This window comes from Galleria mellonella, unplaced genomic scaffold (genome assembly GCF_026898425.1).
Source record: "Galleria mellonella isolate WM207_F2 unplaced genomic scaffold, CSIRO_AGI_GalMel_v1 utg329, whole genome shotgun sequence".
In the NCBI taxonomy this organism is placed as follows: Eukaryota; Metazoa; Arthropoda; class Insecta; order Lepidoptera; family Pyralidae; genus Galleria; species Galleria mellonella.
Genome location: NW_026442078.1, coordinates 643705 through 663981, shown reverse-complemented (window position 1 = coordinate 663981; position 20277 = coordinate 643705). Strand labels below are relative to the sequence as shown.

The 20277-nt window shown below is 35.0% G+C and overlaps 1 protein-coding gene across 1 annotated transcript in view; it reads right to left on the bottom strand.

Annotated features, from left to right (window-relative positions):
- LOC113513818 (uncharacterized) overlaps positions 1–13308 on the bottom strand; it is a 116379-nt gene extending 103071 nt beyond the window's left edge. Inside the window, exon 1 of the mRNA XM_026897804.3 lies at positions 11912–13308. The gene's annotated coding sequence lies outside the window, so the exon portion shown is untranslated. The remainder of the gene's footprint in view (positions 1–11911) is intronic.
- Between the last annotated feature and the right edge of the window lie 6969 nt (positions 13309–20277).

The window sequence follows — 20277 nt, the reverse complement described above, 5'->3', positions numbered from 1 at the left end:
ATCTTAGAGAAAACCAATACGGGCAACACTATCGCGAATCAGTCGAGAACGAGTTGAGAACGAGAACAATTATTCGATTCAATATTAGCACTTTTTCATATAAAAATAAAAATAAAATTAAATCATTCATTAAATTATTAGATTATATTGTAATAATTCGCTGTGTGATTTTTTAGGGTAAAAATGGTATGGTAACCCCGCCCGCGCTAACGAGATACGCTGGCGAACCACCAGTGAATGGTGTGAGACGAGAATGAAAACAGGTCTGTTAGCCCATCATGATGAATTCATCAGGAATTAACCATGATAGTTTCTAGGGAGAACCGCAAGGAAGTCGACCTGGTTGGGTATATTACTAGCAATGGGATTCTCAGTCTCCATTACTAACAATCCCTTCCCCACCCACCCCCCAACCGCTGTGTGGTTTAGGTATTGTATGAGGCGATTAAGGAAATTTAATGGTCAAAGGAAAGGAAATTTAATGGGCAGCAGAGTCCCTCTCAAAACATCACCAAATTCTGTGTTTGCCAACCGAACTGCTAAGCGTGGCTATAGGCAAAAATCAAAATTATGGGAGAGGCTTATGTCCAGCAGTGGACAACTAATGGTTGATATAATGATGATGATTGTAACTATATATATTAACTGTTAGTTTCTGTTGCCTCGATTTAAATGCACTGCCTACCTATTTCTCTGTTTGCCCAATGGTGGACTAGTAGAGAACACCATCCGGTGTTAAGTCCGCTAAATGTAGGTATATACAATGACACTTAAATAAATTCCGTATGATAACGAAATAGGAATATAATTTATCAATATTACCATTTCCTTTTTACCCACAAGTTGTCGTACAAAGCGAATCAAGAAATACAATATACCAATGCATAAGAATAATTAAATTCACCGTTCTTTTTTATTTTTTTTGTTCTCCTGATCATACGTTTTAAGATCTATGTCCAAAGTGTCTTACATTTATTTGCTACATCTTTATTTTTACGTCCAATTTAATTCTTAAAGGTACTTTAATATTATTAATATTAATTTGACATTATTTTATCTCTTTTCAAATTTTATAAAGTAACAAAAGTTTTAAATGATATCAATAGAATCAAAAAATTTTAAATCAGTCTTAAGAACATAAAATTTTTGAATATACAATTTTTTAATCGACCATAAAATTATTCGATTCGAAAAATTATTCGCATCACTAGCACTATCTAAAGGTCCACTCTGGGACAAAAGGTAGGCAACTTACAACCCCCCATTCATCATGTCGGACGCTCGTTATCTCGAAACTCGCGATATTAAGGGATCGGATCTCCTCTCATTTCATTAGCTGAGTAGAGAAATATCATAACTTGTAGGTACACTAGACGTAAACAAAACGATTTTCTCAGTTGTATATAGTATTGCCAGGTATTCTGTTATAGGGTTGACGCTCGTTCTGATTTGTATACTCGTTTCTAAGGAACAAAATTTTTGTTTTTTGAAAATTATAATAGAAAATATTCTAACCTACCATCTAGTAAAAACCAATAGCCGTCACCCATAACATAAACAGCATTATACACGAGAAGGACAGGTGTTTTGACAACAACAACATAGGCGAAGGACAACTTATGAACAATTCCTCTCTCTGTTAAATTCTACTGATCGTAACTTACTAATAATATAATAAATGTAAAAGTTTGTAAATATGTCCGAATGTTTATAATCACGCTTAAACATGCAAAATTTTAATGTATTTTTATTGTGACTTCTTCCTGCTGTCATAATAAATCACCTCAAATAGCATGCTACAATGCACACATGTTGTGCAAACAAACAACTGGGGAAAGGTAAATTTTATACATTGACAAAATATACGTCGTTTATGCAGGTTTATACGTGATTGAGTATGATAATTCTAAAAGTTGAAATTTAATAAAATATAGTAGGCATGGGTACCGATCCAATATCTATAAATATAATAATATATTGAGTTATTCTGGATATTAATGGCAGAAAAAAAGGTTGTCACCCATTTTGATATCGCCCATGTCGGTCGAATATCTATTTCCGAATATCTTACCATCTTTACCAGATCTTTGTACAAAAGTCGATTGCTTGGGTACCTCTGCCCCATTCGTGTTTCTACCGTGAAGCAGTTGTGTTTGCATAGCTGTGTTTCGGTTTGAAGGGTGGATTATGCCTTGAATTTACAGGGTACAGAAGAATAACATCTGAGTCCTCAGGAATGGCAACGCATGGGGGGTATGTATTATGGGCGAAACAGTATACTCTGTTATGTCCATGGTATTGCTCATGTCTATAGGCGACGGTTACCACTTTCCATCAGGTGGGCCGTCAGCTTGTTTGCCATTCTAAGTTGTGTCTTAAAAGTAAAGTCTTATGCAATATTATTTTTGGACTTTAAACATATTCGTTATTGGACCAGTATGCAGAAATTGTAACTAATATATATATACATTGCTATATATGACCCACCCCTAATAAATAGATTTGGTGCAGATGATACATAAATAGAAATATAAGTACATCCCTATTTCACTTTTTAATCCTGCCGTTTGTTTCATTGCCGGGAAAACTGAAAGCTGAAACAAGTGTTGAACTGTTTGTCAAACAAGTATGTAATAGAATGGATCGTTCATCTTACGACTCAGTAATACAAATATTAATTTGGATCCTTTGAGCTTGATATATTTTATTATTACGATAAACTGAAATATATACCTACAGATATAATAAAAGGTTAATTACCTTAATTAAACGATATCGTATCACAGTGTTTTTCAAAGTGTGGGTTGCGACCCCTTGAGGAGTCCCCGAACCTCTACAAGGGGGTCGCGGAAGGTCGCGAAGCAGTGAAAAATCAACAGTTCCGTAAATACATCAATCAATCAATAAAATATAATGAAGTATCTATAACAGACAGACAGTTTTAGATACTTTATTTTGTATTATTTATTTTATTTAATCGATACCTAACTGTGAATATAAATACAACTGTACGGATTTTATAATTGTACTATAACAAAATTCATGCACATTCGAAACCGTGGAGGGTAGCGGGTCGCAAGATATACATAATCAGGGGGTCGCGGCATGAAAAAGATTGAAAAACACTGTCGTATCAGATCAAGTCATCGACAAAGAAACTGTCTGGAAGCTAAAACTAGTGTCGAACTATTTATCGAGCATGCGTTATTGAAGTGATTCGCTCATATTGCGATTCAGTAATAAAGATATTAATTTGGATTCTTTGTGCTTCATATATTTTATTGTTATTACGACTAACTGGAATATGTACAGGTATATTGAAAGGTTTATTTTCTTGATTAAAGGAAAATATCATATTAGGTCAAATAGCACCTACATGTTAATAATATTTATATTTAAAAATATATTTATTTCTGTAAAAAAGTAATATTAGGTATTTTAGAATACAGTGTATCAAATACGAGTATAATTCCTTTCATAAAATTCCTTCACGAGTAACAAACGTCTTCACAAACTTTCTCATATATAATATATGTATTGTATGTAACTTATGTATGTACATTTAAAATGTATTTCTATTGTTATCTATAATATTTATTTCATTTACAAATTGATGCGACCATGAAAAACGATGGTCTAGATTGTGTGTGTACAAAAATCCGGTCAAATCCGTTCAGTCGTTTAAGTAAACCTTTTATATTTCAAATTATTAAAGAAACATTTTTTATACTACTTTGATAGCCAACGGGCCGTATGCTTGATACGGCCCATCTGATGGTAAACGAGGTTACTGTAGCCTATGGATGCCTGTAACACCAGGAATGTCACGCGCGTGTTGCCGACCTTTAAGAAACCTTAATACTTAATTTGACTTTTCCAATATAATAAGGAGAAACAGGATAATCACTAACAAACATTGATATCTATCGTATCGGAGGGATTAAACTGAGCTTTAACAAAAATATTGATGACTCGGAAAAGACCAGTCTACCGCGAAAAGACTATAAAAGCCATCCACAATAGTAGGAATAGTAATTTATTTATTGATAAACCAATTCTTCAAAAAGAACGTATTAAGGTGTCTTATGGGTCGATAACAAATATATGACCTAAGCATAAAGTAAATATTTAGTATATAGATAAATATATAGGCAAAAATAAATATTTATTACATTTATAAACGGTATAGGTATACTAGTTTGCCTCTATTTTAGCATAGTGAACAGTGCTTATTGCAATATTAAAAAAAAAACTATATAAAATCATAATGAACTACCTACAGTTTATGTAAGCATAAACAATGACATTAAAGGGATTACTCCGGCTTCTAAAGCGACACTAAACGTAAAGGCTGTAACAAAGTAAGAAACAGCAATGCAAACAATCAGACTAAGTGGCCACTCCGCGCACTACACGTGGGTGAGAGAGAAAAATGCAAATTATTCTACATTTAGATTGTAGCTGTTCTAAAACTAAAACAAAGTTAAAACTAGGTTAGAATTTTAGTCATCTTTGCTTTATGAGAATATGAGTACTAATTTAACTCACGAAATAATACGTATTACCAAAATACATTGATATTGAGATAAAAAATTGCCTATATCCTTTCCTCAACCCCATAAATACTTACATGATTTCGAAATTACATATAATATTTACGTATAATTATAGGTATAGAGTGTACCCACAATTAACTTCTCTGCTAGCTTCATGATTGACTAGTAGAGCTGGTTATTTGATTAGAATTATTTAATACCGTTACCATTAGTATATGTGTGACAACCAACACTCGAAGACTGACCACCACTATTAGTTACAGAAGTTCTAGAACCTTCCATATTAGTAATTAATCTTCGATTGACCGAAACAGTCGGCAGTCACGCACATACTAATAATGATAACTGAATTAAACAAAGTAATTTTAATCCAATAACCAATGATATGAATTTCCGCAAGACAATATCTAGTTCAGTAAAATATTAACTGGTAGACAACATCTTTAAGTATTATCCGCCTTATATAGGTACTTTAGTCATATACATGATAATAAAAACTACTAATGTTACCTACATCTATTCGTACATGAAAATATGCAAATCTGTTACTCGACAATGCTTGACAATATAAAGTGACAATCTCCCACTGGTCGCATACTGCTTGCCAAAGTTTCCAAACTCGACCAGTTTGTTGGGAGAGATAAACGTTTCGTACATCCGTCGTTGCAGTCACGCTATGTAGGTCACGGTGTCCTTACTCCAATACTGCACATGCAACCCGACAAAATTGCAAATATGCAATTTATTGTTGCTTTTGACTCCACATTACATATATATTCTTTATTGCACTTTTAAATTACATTATTAATGCATTTATAAATATTGTGAGCAAGGGTGGACTTATTTCTGACAAAGACTTTTTCAATGAACCCAATACAGTTAGAAAGCATGTTGTTAGCGAGCAGCTGAAGTGCATTACATGTTTAAGCTACTGAAAATGGTACAATTTGACAGTCCAGCTGGTGAAAAATGACCACGTTGAAGACTACAATTTTAGAATCATCATCATCATCTACAAGCAAAACTCCCCTTATGAGGAAGGCCTATATTCAGCAATGGCTAGCTAACGGTTGCTTGTGTTATTAGTATTAGGGATAGCTAATAATATCAATAGCGGTTATACAATATATATATATATATATATATATATATATATATATATATATATATATATATATATATATATATATATATATATATATATATATATATATATATATATATATATATATATATATATATATATATATATATATATTGTATAATCTAATACTAATAACACAAGCAAAATTACGATCCTTCCATTTTTATCCTTCAAAAAAATATCAATACCGTACAATACATAAATATATCAGCTCATAAAAAGAATAAATCTCATGCATTTTTCTGCTTCAGTAATTTGCATCTCATAGAATACCGTATAATCCCCTGACAAAGAAGAAAATCCAATGAAAAAAGAGCTTCTTTCATTTGGTTTCCTTTGAGAAAATGAGTCCTACATGTACAATGTAATGTATATGGGGGCTTTATGTCTTTGTAAAGTCCTCATATTACGAAGTTTAAGAACAAAGCACACTTGTACATGATACTTTGTAGCGAGGCAAATAACTTTGCAAAGACTGCATCGTGTTTTGACATATTGCCGAAAGCTGACTAGACTACGACCCTGAAACCGCGGGCTTGTAATAAAAGTATGTTTTGCTTTTATTATAAACATAGCTGCAACCGTGAACATTTTTATTGTTAAGGGGTTCTCAGTTTGTCTGAATTTATTTCTGCAACTACGTGATTACATGGTCAATTGTGAATCAATCTTTACAAATCATTTTAAAATCGATAGTGTTCACTAGGAAGATGATGGTGAGTGTTCACTCCCATGTTAGTTGGTCCCATCTTAATTTTGTAACAATTGAAAGTAACATTTTTCTTTGTGTAGCAAAAAAAATAAAGCAAAATCTATATTAAACAAGTGTTTATAATGTAAAATATTGGAGAAACAAGTCATTGTAGGGTATCTACTACACATATTGTCGTTTATTCAGTACATTCACGATCGAAGTAGATATTTTGCGTAGCAATATTTAATACTTGCTATTTAACAAAACAGAAAGAGGAGATTCACAATTCGGTGGTATTTGTTTATGTTTCTTATCTCATAACTTCGTCATTTATAAACCGATTTGGTACATTCTTTTTTAATCTGAAAGGATATACTTTCAGTTCGTACTCATATAAATTTTATTTACATAAAAACAATTTAGTAATAAAATTTTTTAATGAAACTAACTAGTTTTGTTGATTTGAAGACTTCTTCGTATATTGAACAGAATCCTAAATTATTAAAGTTTATATAAATATTTCGATAATTTGATATATTAATGGACACTAGCATTACCATCTTTACCCGCGACATCGTTCACTGACCTACCACCTGAGGACTCAGGTGTTATTCCTCTGTACCCTGTAAATTCACGCCATATCCCACCCTTCAAACCGAAACACAGCCATGAAAAAACACAACTGCTTCACTCACACGGTTTCTACCGTGAAGCAGTTGTATTTGCATAGCTGTGTTTCAGTTTGAAGGGTGGGATATGGCGTGAATTTACAGGGTACAGATGAATAACACCTGAGTCCTCAGGAATGGCAACGCATAAGGGGTATTATGGGCGAAACAGCATACTCTGTTATGTCCATGATACTGCTCATGTCTATAGGCGACGTTTACCGCTTTCCATCAGGTGGGCCGTCAACTTGTTTGTCATTCTAAGTTCCCTCTAATATCTCCTAATATCACTGCCAATATCACTGTCATATCCCACTCTTCAAACCGAAACACAGCCATTATTATTTATTAAATTAGGTTAATCATATAAGATATTCTTATCATAGTTCTCGCGTAAAAAGTCATTGAATTACATCTAGTAGATCAACGAATCAACAGTTTACCATAAAAAACAATATCATTGGCAAGCTACTCATGACAATTGTTTCCCATAATGCGTTTTATACAACTTGGCGATGGCGACATATGAGGACGTTATTATCATATTAGAAGTGCCCATATGTTTATGGCCGCTATATTGTTTGCGTTACAACTGAATATTTATGTTTATAAACCTATTCTAATGAGCATACTCTTTATACATATTAAGAAATTAATGTTTCATTCTAAAAAGTAGAAGTAAAGAATTAATCATATTGTTTATACAACATTTATGTTAAAAATAAAAACAAAATTAAGTTTAAATTAAATCTACACTTCTTTTTTTAGCTTTGGTATTTATATATGTATATAAGTGCTTTGAATTTGTTATTATATTTCTTGCGTATCTCCATGGGACTTCATTAACTCTATATTTAAAATATTGTTTTTGCCACTACAAGGTGTATTTTTACAAAATTATGCTGTATATTATATTAATATTTATATATAAACGATTGTTTGTTGTCATAAAGAAACAAAATAAAATAAAAACAATATGTTTGTCGATGAGTATTTAGCTTTGATGGGTTTACTAACATACTGAGAAAGCTAGAAGCTAATGGCGGCAGATTTTAGGAGTGGCAAATTTTAAGGTCTATTTTTTATAATTATGAAGTTTCAATTTCATTAATAAAAGATTATAGAGAATAGAATTATAGTGCTCAGTAAGAACGGCAAAATTTGGCGACAAAATCTAAACAAATCGCCCAAAAACTACAGTTATTTGGGAGGTTAGCTTCACAATCTTAACCTCCTAGACACTTTTTAAACAACTTTATCTATAAAAATTTCTTTCTTAGTGATTGAATGAGAAAGAAAGACGCACGTCACGGCTATCTCCTTGTACCTCATGCAGGTGGTAGCGATAACGTATCTATCGATAAATTCGTATGTCACGTATGTTGCAAAGCTGAATGGTGGTTTGTGGCTAGTGAAAACCCTGTGTGATTCGTAAATATGCTCTACCCTTGACATTTACTGGTTGCATATTTCTTACATATTGCATATATACGTACATTATATTTGGTGTATTACAATGTTACAAACAATTTTATTTAAATAGTTATGTGTAAAAACTAGCTATATCCTACAGTTTTACTTGTAGTTTTATCACAATGTTGAATAGCTTGTAAACTTCTTTAAACAATGAGCTATCAACTGACACGGCACTCAAGTGGTACTTGCAAGGCACTGACGGTGGTAATGTACCATGCACTCAAGAAATGAAAAATGTAATGAAACATTAATCTATCTAACCATTCAAACAAACCTTCGCATTTACATTTTACATTAATAGGATATAAATAAAATAAATACAGACATATAAAACGAGGATCAATTACTATTGACTGTTCGATTTATCAACAAAAGCCTAATAACTACCACTAATGAATGAAATAAATAAATAAATAAATAAAAATTATGAAATTTTACGCAGAACTTCGTTGTGTGACAGACATGGAATACTAATAAAGAGGTTTGACGATAGATATAACTTCAGATAAGTGACTCCTATGTACCGGTGACGTATAAATTTTATTTATTATATAATATATAAACTAATTTCTATTTCAGTTACCAGAGGGAGACTTTGTACAAGTCGTTTACTTGGGCACCTCTGTCCATATCGTTTTTTTTTGTTTAATGGGTGATAATGGAATGGTAACCCCACCCGCACTAACGGTATACACCGGCGGGGCACCAGTGAAGGATGATAGATGAAGATGAAGTAGGTCAGTTTGCCGATTATGACGAAATCAACAAGAATTGTTCACGATGGTTTCCAGAGAGAACCACGTGGAGGTCGACCTAATAGGGCATATTGCTAGCAATGGGGCTATCAAACTCCATTGCTAACAATCCCTTTCCCCCCGTCCATATCATGGCGTCGTAATCGTTTGTATTTTTTCCGCCATGAATGTCCAAAAGAAGCGACGATAAGAAAGATATTGGAGCAATATAAATAACATATTATCCATACCATTTAACTACAGATATACATTTACTATTTACTTTTTTCTATTTGAAAATGTTACTTTCTTCATATGATAAAGCTACTTATATTTTCAACTGCTTGAAGGCAACGTAGTATCTATTTGAATGCATTTGTTAACTTGTTTGCTACGTGACAATTACTAGTATATAAACAAAGGTTCCTAACTTTCTACATGTCAACTTCAGCTGTATAGCACAGCCTTAAACCTAAGGATAATTATTATGGGAATTATATTGTCCAGTCTATATTATTATGTATTATTGTCTACATTTTTTTATACAACTTAGAATGGAATACAAGCTGGCGGCCCACCTGATGAAAAGTGGTAACCGTCGCCTGTAGACGTGAGCAGTACAATGGACATACATATATATGTTACAAATCGACCTTTAACCTCTAAAACCCCTAACATTTATAAAATAGTTGTAATTTTTTCTAACATACGTATCTCCTTTTCTATGTTGCATAGAGAAATGATGTTTATTTCAATGTATTGAGAATTTATCTTAAAAGTAAATACTTTATTTTTTTAGTTTTTATTATTGCAGCACGTTTGTAATAAAATCAGGATTAGGATGTTTTCTGAGTCTACTGTAGAATTTTATCCGTTTTAGAAAATATAACCTAGTACCTAACCTAAAAAATAGTGGGGAAGGGATGTTAGTAATGCGGACTACCAATCTCATTAATAGCAATATACCCTGACAGGTCGACCTCCACGTGGTCCTCCCTGGAAACCATCGTGCTGAATTCCAGATAAATCGCGATGGGCTAACTAACCTGCCTTTTCATATTCACCTGTCATCCCTCAATGGTGCCTCACCAGCGCATATTGTTAGCCCAGGCGGAGTTACCTTTCCATTAAAAAATCTAAATAAGAGGCTAATTTCCATTGTTAGTAGCCTGTCCATTCGACCTCCACGTGTTCTACCTTAAAATTATCTTGATAAATTACTACTACATTTGCTACAAGGGGCCAAACTGACCTGTGACTTCATCCTCTATATTTCATATCCCATTTCTGCCCCGCCATGTCTATCACTAGCGTACCATGGCATCTCATCCATAAAAAATATATAAAACAGAAACATTTATAAATATGATGAAATAAAAGAACATTGAAAAAATATTTTTCTTTTAAGAAAATTAGGTATTTTATTTTATTTATTTTTATTTAACTCTATATTGCAATAATATTACATGAACTGTTGAAGAATTTTCAATAAGTACAGTATAGTATATGATACGGTCTTATTGCTAAACAGGTTTTTCCAGACAATCTTTTTTTATATTTTAATAAAAAAGTTTAATGAAATATACATGTATCTCATATAATATTTATTTAATCTTTTCACAATTACTTGCTTACTTCATTATAAGATCACTTGTCCTTACTTCCCATTAAATTATTACAAGGAACCATTTTCTTTTAAAGTGTAGTTTTTATTAAACATGAGATTTCTACATTATCTAGATTGTCGGGATTAATCTTTGTCTTCATTTAGTCATCGAAATGTATTAAAGTCACGTAAATTTTTTCAAATAACAAAAATTACATGACATTCATATAATATTCAAAAATAGCTGTAACGGAACTGTTACATGTATTTAGGTATTTATTTATTTTATGCGATTTAAAGGCAAATAAGCTTTCGGTAGACCGAATGCAAAATACACACATGTATAAACAGTACCATGGATCTACGGTATTCCACAAGGTTTGCCATTGAAGACTAAGATATTATAATACCTCGTAACATAATTATAACATGTCCACGTGAACAGAACTTGGTGACAAATAAACAAAATAACGACGGAAATGGGCGCTCATTTCTTGGCAACGATAACACGTTAGCCTCTCATTACATCTCTCCTCTGAGTTACGGCTTTCAAACGCTTTTTTAGATTTTGTAGGTAAATAAAATAAAATAAAAAGGTGTGATTAATAATTTTATGGTATCTACATCGTTAAATGTGAATTAGTTTTGCAATATTCCATTCACCCTCGTTTGTTCTTAAGAGTTTTATGTAACGACGGGCATGCCATACATGGTGACATCGGACACCGTACCTAAACTCACCTACGAGATAACTCCGGCAATAACACACCGATCTGCCCATGGGTTACGTAAACCGTATGGATTTTATGATATTCCCTTAACAAAAAGTTTGCTAGATCGATATGGAATACGCTGTTAGATAGAAAATTTCCGCGGCTAATGTAATGAGCTATAGGACGGGTCACAGTAAACATCACACAGCGCAGTCGCATAAATTGTCTCTCGGCTATTAATGCTATTGGAAAAACCATTATTTACTAACGGATCGGTGTGTCGGATAAGTGTTGGTGCATCCTAAAGTGTGGTCACTTACTGGACGTGGAAGGAGCCGGTCGAGGGGTAGCAGTCAGTCACCTCGGGGAATCCATTGACGCGACGTAACGCGGGCGGTGTCACATGTGTTCGGGTGTTGGTGCGCTCAACGCGCGGACAAGCCGGCGAGCGCGGCGGGACTGGGCGGCCGGCGCGCCGCACGTGGCCAGGTACCAGTCAATCGATGTGCGCGCGGGCGCGGTGCGGGCGCGGCGCGGGCGCGGCACATTCATGTCGCGGGAACAGCTGACGGCGAGCCCGTAAACATGAATCGGCCGCCCCCAGCCCTTGCTGCGCCGCCCTCCCTGACCTACTGTGCGCACCGCGCAGGCCGCTCACACACTAGCGAGCGGGAGCGTGCTGTGTACTAGTACACTCACGGAAAACGGTGCACTCCACGAAACTGATGATCTGTAGCCAGTACGTGCACTGGAAATTCTTAAATTATTGATATATTAACTAAAATTGAATAAGAGGTTATCTTGTTTTTCTTATTGAGGTAAATATAGTAGTCTATTATAAATAGTTTGCATCATATTTATAAAAAATCCAAAATTTTAAAGAGAAAGATATATTGTGATCTTTATTGCCTACTTAAGTATAATGTACCAAAAAAATTGCTCTCCTTTCTATAACATTCGAGGATGTGATTTTATAATTACATCAATCAATAAAACATCGCACACAATCATACGTAGAGTCATGGGTAGGTATATTTTTTTAATTCATCCTCAATAATCTGACTTTAATTCTTTATTTATTCTCTTCTACCTTAACTTTGTTGATTTAAATGATTTTTAGATTAGATACATACCTAGAGTCTAAGAAAATAATTATAGTTAAAAGTTTCGTAAGTGCAAATTATATTTATGCTTAGATTTTATGTATATTTATACTAGTCAGGTATTCTCTAATAAAATAGTGGTAAGTCATTCCGGTTGTTCTTACATTAAAAAAATAATCGTTTCAAGACAGAATAAGGTAAGTTATGATAACATTAATTATATTAAATGTTTAAAAAAAAAAGTAAAAAAAAATTACTCCCATATTTTGTGGATTTGACTAGAGACGCGTTAAGTTAGTACGAAAAACTCGATTTTTTTAGTCCTTATTCGCCTTATGTTTCTTCAAGAACGTTAAACTGTTAAGTTAAAAATGTTAAGTTCATTAATATAATATTATGTCAAAAAGATGCTTGTATTTTCAATTTCTCTTTATATAAATCACTTACCATTAGATGAGCCGCATTCTCGTTTGCCCCCTGTGATGTGAAAAAATAAAATAAAGAATTTCCAAATATATCGCGTGGCACATACAAATAAAAAACACAAACCAAAAAAAAAAAACTAAATAAAAAATTTAAATATCTCTTCACAAACCTTATCTTCTTTTAATTAAAAAATCAATGTTTAACAGTCAACGTGACTGACATAATTTAGTGGATTATTTCAAGAGGTAATGGGAAATGTTCTGTAAATTTGTGCAAAGTTTAGGTCGACGTAGGTACATCGGGCTTGATTGATGGGTAATTGACAAGTCTCTCTTGGATCGGATTTTGTAACTGAGTAAGTCAGGTGCACGAATAGGGTACGATGGGCCCGTAAATTAACAGTTCCCGAAGTGTTTGGAACGTTGGAACGACCGAGATATAAATTATAATACAAGTGGATATCGCAACTTAGTTTCTCGATTTAATTGTATCTAAATTTCGATTCAGAGTTCCAATATGAAATTTATGTTGAAACTATTTTACAAAATTGAGAAAAACATTGCAAAATTTACAAAAGAGTTTAATGAATAAAAGAATTTTTTTTTTTATATACAACTTAGAAAATCATCATGTTCAAGACACACAGCAGTCATCAACCACACAACAAACGACTAAAACACCAGAATCATCTAACATAATTTATGCACCGAAAACACAGCTATTTACAAATTCAATAAACACTCAACAAAAGAAAGAAAGGAAGGAGAAGAAGGACATAAAAAACTAACAATAAAGGATATACATTATATATGTATATATGTATATATCGATGGATGGGCAGCAATGTCCCTCTTAAAACATCACCACTATGGTTACCAACCCAGTTAAGTTAGGTGACAACTAAAAAGCCCCATTGGAGAGACTTATATTCAGCAGTGGACAGTTAAAGCTTATGTGAAGATGAACTTAAGCTATGCCAAAAAATGTGTTCATCTAGCACACATCTACACAATATAAAACAAAGTCGCTTCCCGCCGTCTGTGCGCTTGAATCTTTTAACTACGTAACGAATTTTAATATGATTTTTTATAAAAAGATAAAGAAATTCATAAAGAAGATTGATATGCAGTTTAAAATGGTAAACAAGCTAACGATCTACTTGATGGGAAATGGTAACCATCGCCTATAATCACGAAAAGTACCATGGGCATAACAGAGTATACTGTTTCGCCAATGATACTCCCATACATTGCCATTCCTGACGACTAAGGTATTTATACCTCTGCACCCTATAAATTCACTGGTATTCCCAATCTTTAAACCGAAACACAGCCATGCAAACACAACTGCATCACAGTAAAAACGCGAATGGAGGAAAGGTACCCAAGCAAACCGCTTTTGTACAAAGCCTCCCTCTGGTTATTTTTAAGCATAGTTTAATATTCTTTTGTGTTAACTTGTTGAAATATGACGACATTTGTTCAAGATGACAGAAGAAATCAAGTCGACTAAGAGCTTTCATCGAAAATGTAGAAATATAACAAAATAACATATGAAGGAGTTGTTCCTCTCTATTAAGACTACAAAGAAGTCAGCGATTGCATTCTATATTATACAGATAGCATTCTATGACCATTTTAATGTTTAAAAAAAATATACAAATTATGTTGAATTTGGAAAGTTATTTAGACTAATACAATACTAATATAATAGTGCGCCACCTACTCTTTGTCTTTTTCTCAATGTCCTCTACCCAAAGGTTGTCTGGAAGAGATTGCTTAGCGATAAGGCCGCCTTTTGTATCACTTCTCATTAATATTTACTATATTTGTTATTTCTCTTTTTACTTGGTGCAGTAAAGTGTAAATAAATAAAATAAATAAATAATATTATTAATCACTCCACACTGACATTAAATTGTTTCTACATTGCATCCATGAGAAACCAGGATGTGTCGGTAGTTTTACGCAAAAAAAAAAAGATTTTTTAAAGTCTAGGTACAAACATAAATGAGAAATAGTCAATGAAAATTGCTAACTACATGGCAGAGTACATTTAACCATTAGGTAACACCAGTTGAGTGGTTGCCCTACAAAAAGGAAGTTGTTAGCGGCTATTATCAACTGCAAGGATCTACGTCGACAAACTAGTGGAGGCTTCATTAATTTTTCCAATGAAAAACACTATTTATTACAACTGAATAGTCGGAAGGCACGCAATCACTTTTTACCTTCCGCAAGGAAATGCGTTTTCTAATTTAATATTTTTTTTTCAACTTGCTTTTTTATAGCGTTGCCTGATATTTGTTCATATAGATGAATTCTGGGAAATCTATTCTTAACAGTTTTTAGTTATAATAATCAGAAATCTTATTAACATTTTTTTTTTATCTAAACTGTAGTACTGTTAACTGTAGATGGCCTTTCCAGCTTCACCGGACGCGTCTGCAAGGAAAAGTGCAGACGGCACTCCAATCCCGTGAGAGGGGAGCGATGAAGCATCAGCTCTTTCTTATGGACTGCGGCGTGCCCTCAAGGACATCAGAATGACTCAGACCTCAGCTTAGGCCACCGCATTTCGACTCCATCAAGGGACGGAGGGTCGGTATGTTGTGACGAATGGGGACTCGGGGGCTGGAACAATGCGCTCGGGCGCATGCACTATATAAAATAATATATCCTGTCAGTTCGAACTTCACACGGTCCCACCTGGAAACATTCATGGCTACTTAATTCCTGTTGAGTCTGTCAAACTCAAGACCATTTATGACCTGCTTTTATCCTTACTTTTCATCCCTCACTGGTACCTAGCCAGTGTATACCTGTAGTGCAAGCGGAGTCGCCATTACAATTTTATCCCATTACCAAACTATTGTTCGCACTCACTGATAATACATTATATTTGAAATCTAGAAAAAAAGAATGACTAACAAAAATAGCGCGGCCCGTCTAATGAATAATCCATGTGAGTATAAATCGACAAATTGGCTGTTTAGCAAATCACTCGTTCTGTCATTATGATCATAAACTTACAGGCCACGTTCAGACAAATAGTGATTTAAAAAGAACATTCTGCCAAATGTGGCATTGCCATTGCAGCGGTCGGCCCATAACTAACTGTTGCTCCTGGCTGGAATCCAATGCGAGTTGGTTTCAATTACACATTAGGGATGTGTGTTACGTTTATATGAAACGAGATTGTTTTTAATTTTATTAAAAATATGTGTATGTTATTTATATGGCGTGGACTTTATTTAATTTCAACATGCAATGCAATTTTCCTATAGTGTTATGAAACGTACGTTGTATTTTTTTTTATACAACTTAGAATGGCAAACAAGCTGACGGCCCACCTGATGGAAAGTGGTAACCGTCGCCTATAGACATGAGTAGTACTATGGACATAACAGACTATACTGTTTCGCCCATGATACCCCCCATGCGTTGCCATTCTTGAGGAATTAGGTGTTATTCCTGTACCCTGTAAATTCACGCCATATCCCACCCTTCAAACCGGAACTACTGCTTCACGGTAGAAACACGAATGGGACAGAGGTACCCAAGCAATCAACTTTTGTACAGTCTCCCTCTGTATGCCTTATTTCAAGGTTATCGATTTGAGATTAAACCTAAAACACATCGATTTAACAATATGTTAAGAATATATAGTATGTACTCCTAGTCAAGTACATAATTAGCATCATCATATCAGCCGTTAACTGTCCACTGCTGAACTCCCTTCCTCTTAAGAGGTTTTGTCAGTAGTTGCCACGTTTGGCAAGCGGGTTGGCAACTGCAATTAAGCGTTGATGATTTTTTAAGAGTGAGCTGCTACTCCAAACCAAAAACAAAATATCAGTAAGAAATAGTGCTATTAGACAGAAATGTGGAGTAAAAGACAATGTAGCAAAAATTTAAACGGGAATATTGCGTTAGTTTGGCCATTTGAAGAGGATAAGTGAAAGAATAATTACAAAAGAGATTTATCGAGCAAAAATGAATAGAGATGTCGGTAGCAGCCGCCCTAGACGGGCATAATATGTCAACCAAATAGGCGACCTGCTGAAGAAGGGCCAAATTAAAAGTACCCCTAACCCGCAAGCGTGTATGAAAAGATTGATAGATGTGGAGGAAGCAAAAGAGGCTTGTTTGATTGAAAGTGTTTGGTGTTCTTTTGTTTTTGCCTACCCTAATTGGAGACAAACGTGAGAGATATGTATGTATGTATGTATGTGGACGCTGCTAGTTATCTCTCGGCCATTAAATTCACTTAGGCGCCTCTAACGACACCCACGGAAAAAGGACTAGCCTATTATATGCCGAGACTGACTACGTAGTAAATATATTACTTACAACAGAGTCTGAAATCCATATTACCTAGGTGCTGACGGCTCACTTGATGGTAAGCGGTTACCGTAGCCTATGAACGCCTGCAATACCAGAGGTATTATGCGCGCGTTGCCGACCCTGAAGAAACCTGTTTACCCCCCTTTTGAAGAACCCCATGCTGTAGTCTCTTGGGAAAACCTCGGCAGGGAGCTCATTCCATAACCTGAGTGTTCGTGGGAGAAAACACCGTATGAGGATGAACTCCCTGTCGATAGCGAGCCGTACGATGATAGAAAGTGACCGTAGGCATCATATTGAATAATTCCACTGAGCACGATCCGTTGTACAAGCGGTAGAACACGCAGAGTAAAGCAAAATCTCTCCTAAGACTTAGAGGTTCGATACCGCTTGCAAGCCTGGGATCATCGACAATTCTCATAGCTCGTCGTTGCACTGAGTCGAAGGGTTCAAGCTGGTATCTAGGTGCTCCCGCCCATAAGTGACAGCAATACTTCATATGGGGCCGGATTTGCGATTTGTATAACTTTAATCGCTGATCCAGAGTGAAGTATTGCTTTGCTCTAATAAGTACACCGAGTTTTTTGGATGCCAGCTTCACCTTATCTTTGAGATGGCCACGGAACTGTACGTCACTAGAGATGTCAACACCAAGGATTCCAATGGTTTTAAAGATGTTAAGATCCTGTAACTGTGGGGCCACAAAACCTAGTCAAAAGTATTATCAAACTTAGTAATACCCGTTTATAGGTAACTAACATTAACTCGTAACTTAGTCCGCGTGAGTAGGGCATGTTAATTAACCGAAATAAATAATAACAATAAATGTCAAACAATCACACTAGCCGCCTGGCCCTCAAGCTCGGATAGCTTGGGACAACCAAGCAACGAACATATGGGAGCACAACCCAGTACCACAGATAATATTATCCATTACCATGGGGGAAAGGGATTGTCAGTAAAGAGGTCTGATAGCCACATTGTTAGAGATATACCCTCTCAAGTCGGCTTCTACCCGGTTCCCCCTGAAAACTATCGTGGTTAATTCTTCTAGAGTTCATCATGGTGAGTCAACTGACCTGCATTCACTCCCACCTATTATCTTCCATTGGTGCCCCGCCGATGTATACCGATAGCGTGGGCGAGGTTACCCTTTCCATTTTCACCCATTAAAAAAAATACAAAACCAAAGGAGTTTTTAGTAATAAGGACTAGCAACCTCATTACTAACGATATACCCTATAGATTCGACCTCCTCGCGGTTCCCTCCTGAAAACCACCGTGATTAATTCCTAAAGTTTTCGTCACTATGAGCTAACTGACCTGTCTGGAGGGAAAGGAATTGTTAGCAATGGAGTTTGACAGCCCTATTGCTGGCAATATGCCGTATTAGGTCGACCTCCACGTGGTTCCCCTTGGAAACCATCGTGAACAATTCTTGTTGAATTCATCACGATGGCTAACTGACCTACTTCATCCTCACCTATCATAGTTCACTGGTGCCCAGCCGGTGTATGCCGATAGCGCGGGTGGAGTTACCATTCCATTATCACCCATTAAAAAAAACTGACCTGTCTTTCACCTCACCTATCATTCTTCACCGGTACCTTATCAGCGTATACCGTTAACACAGGCGAGGCTACCATTTCATTAACATCCATTGAAAAAGAACAGACCCAAGCCAATTCTGAAAAATTCGTTTCCTACGGTTACTTTACTTTAGGCAACATTCCTACTACTCAGCCACACGAGCTGTCAAATATACCCTCCTTCGTTCTATATAGTACGTAAATACAAAATTTTATACCAATTGGTTGAGTAATTAAGGGGTCAAGAGTTAATAAACAAATACATTCAGTTTCCCATCTATCTATACTTATAATAAATCTGTAGAGAGGTCAATTCTCTACAAGAAATATATTTCCAAAATAACTATCAGGGGGTGATTAGTGATCGATATTGATGCCAAAAATGCAATCAGTAAAATTTTTGTCTGTCTGTCTGTATGTTCGTTATAGAAACAAAAAACTACTAGACGGATTTTAACGAAACTTGAACAATTATTCTTCATACTCCTGGGCAGGTATAGTATACTTTTCATCACGCTACGATCAATAGGAGCAGAGAAGTGAAGAGAAATGTGTGTTACATCAAAACCGCTGAACCGTTAGGGAGGACATAGGCTACTTATTTTACGAAAAAGGACGGAAACACGGACGAAGTCGCGGGCAACAGCTAGTTTATAATATTATCAAAAATCTTCATATGGTGTGAGATTTTAATGAACACTCACTGAATAACTAAACTACTAGAATACGCCGGATCATTCATCATTCAAAGATGAACTCTCACTCTGAAAGAAACGCAATCTAGAAAAAAAATATTCATACTCAAAATACGCGTCACCGAAAATTACACTTCTGAGTTATCTTCGGGTTTATTGTGAATCGATGCCCATGTTTACCAATATTATTAATGTAAAAATGAGTTTGTTTGTTCGATATCTTATGGCGCCTTAACGGCTTAAACAATCACTATAAAATTTGGTATACACGTATAGTACGTGGACGAATGGAGAAGGTATAAACTACTTTCTATCCAGGTCAATAAACATAGCCCGATCGCGCAGACGCAGTCACAGGTAAAACTTAGTACAATTAAATAATCCATTTTAACCATCCTCAAACGAAGGAGGTACTGAATTCGGCTGTATTTTTTATGTGTGTTATCTCAAACTCCTTCAGTTCTAAACCGAATTGGATTTTTTTATCTAACAGGATATACTTACAGATTGATCCCATACAAATTTTA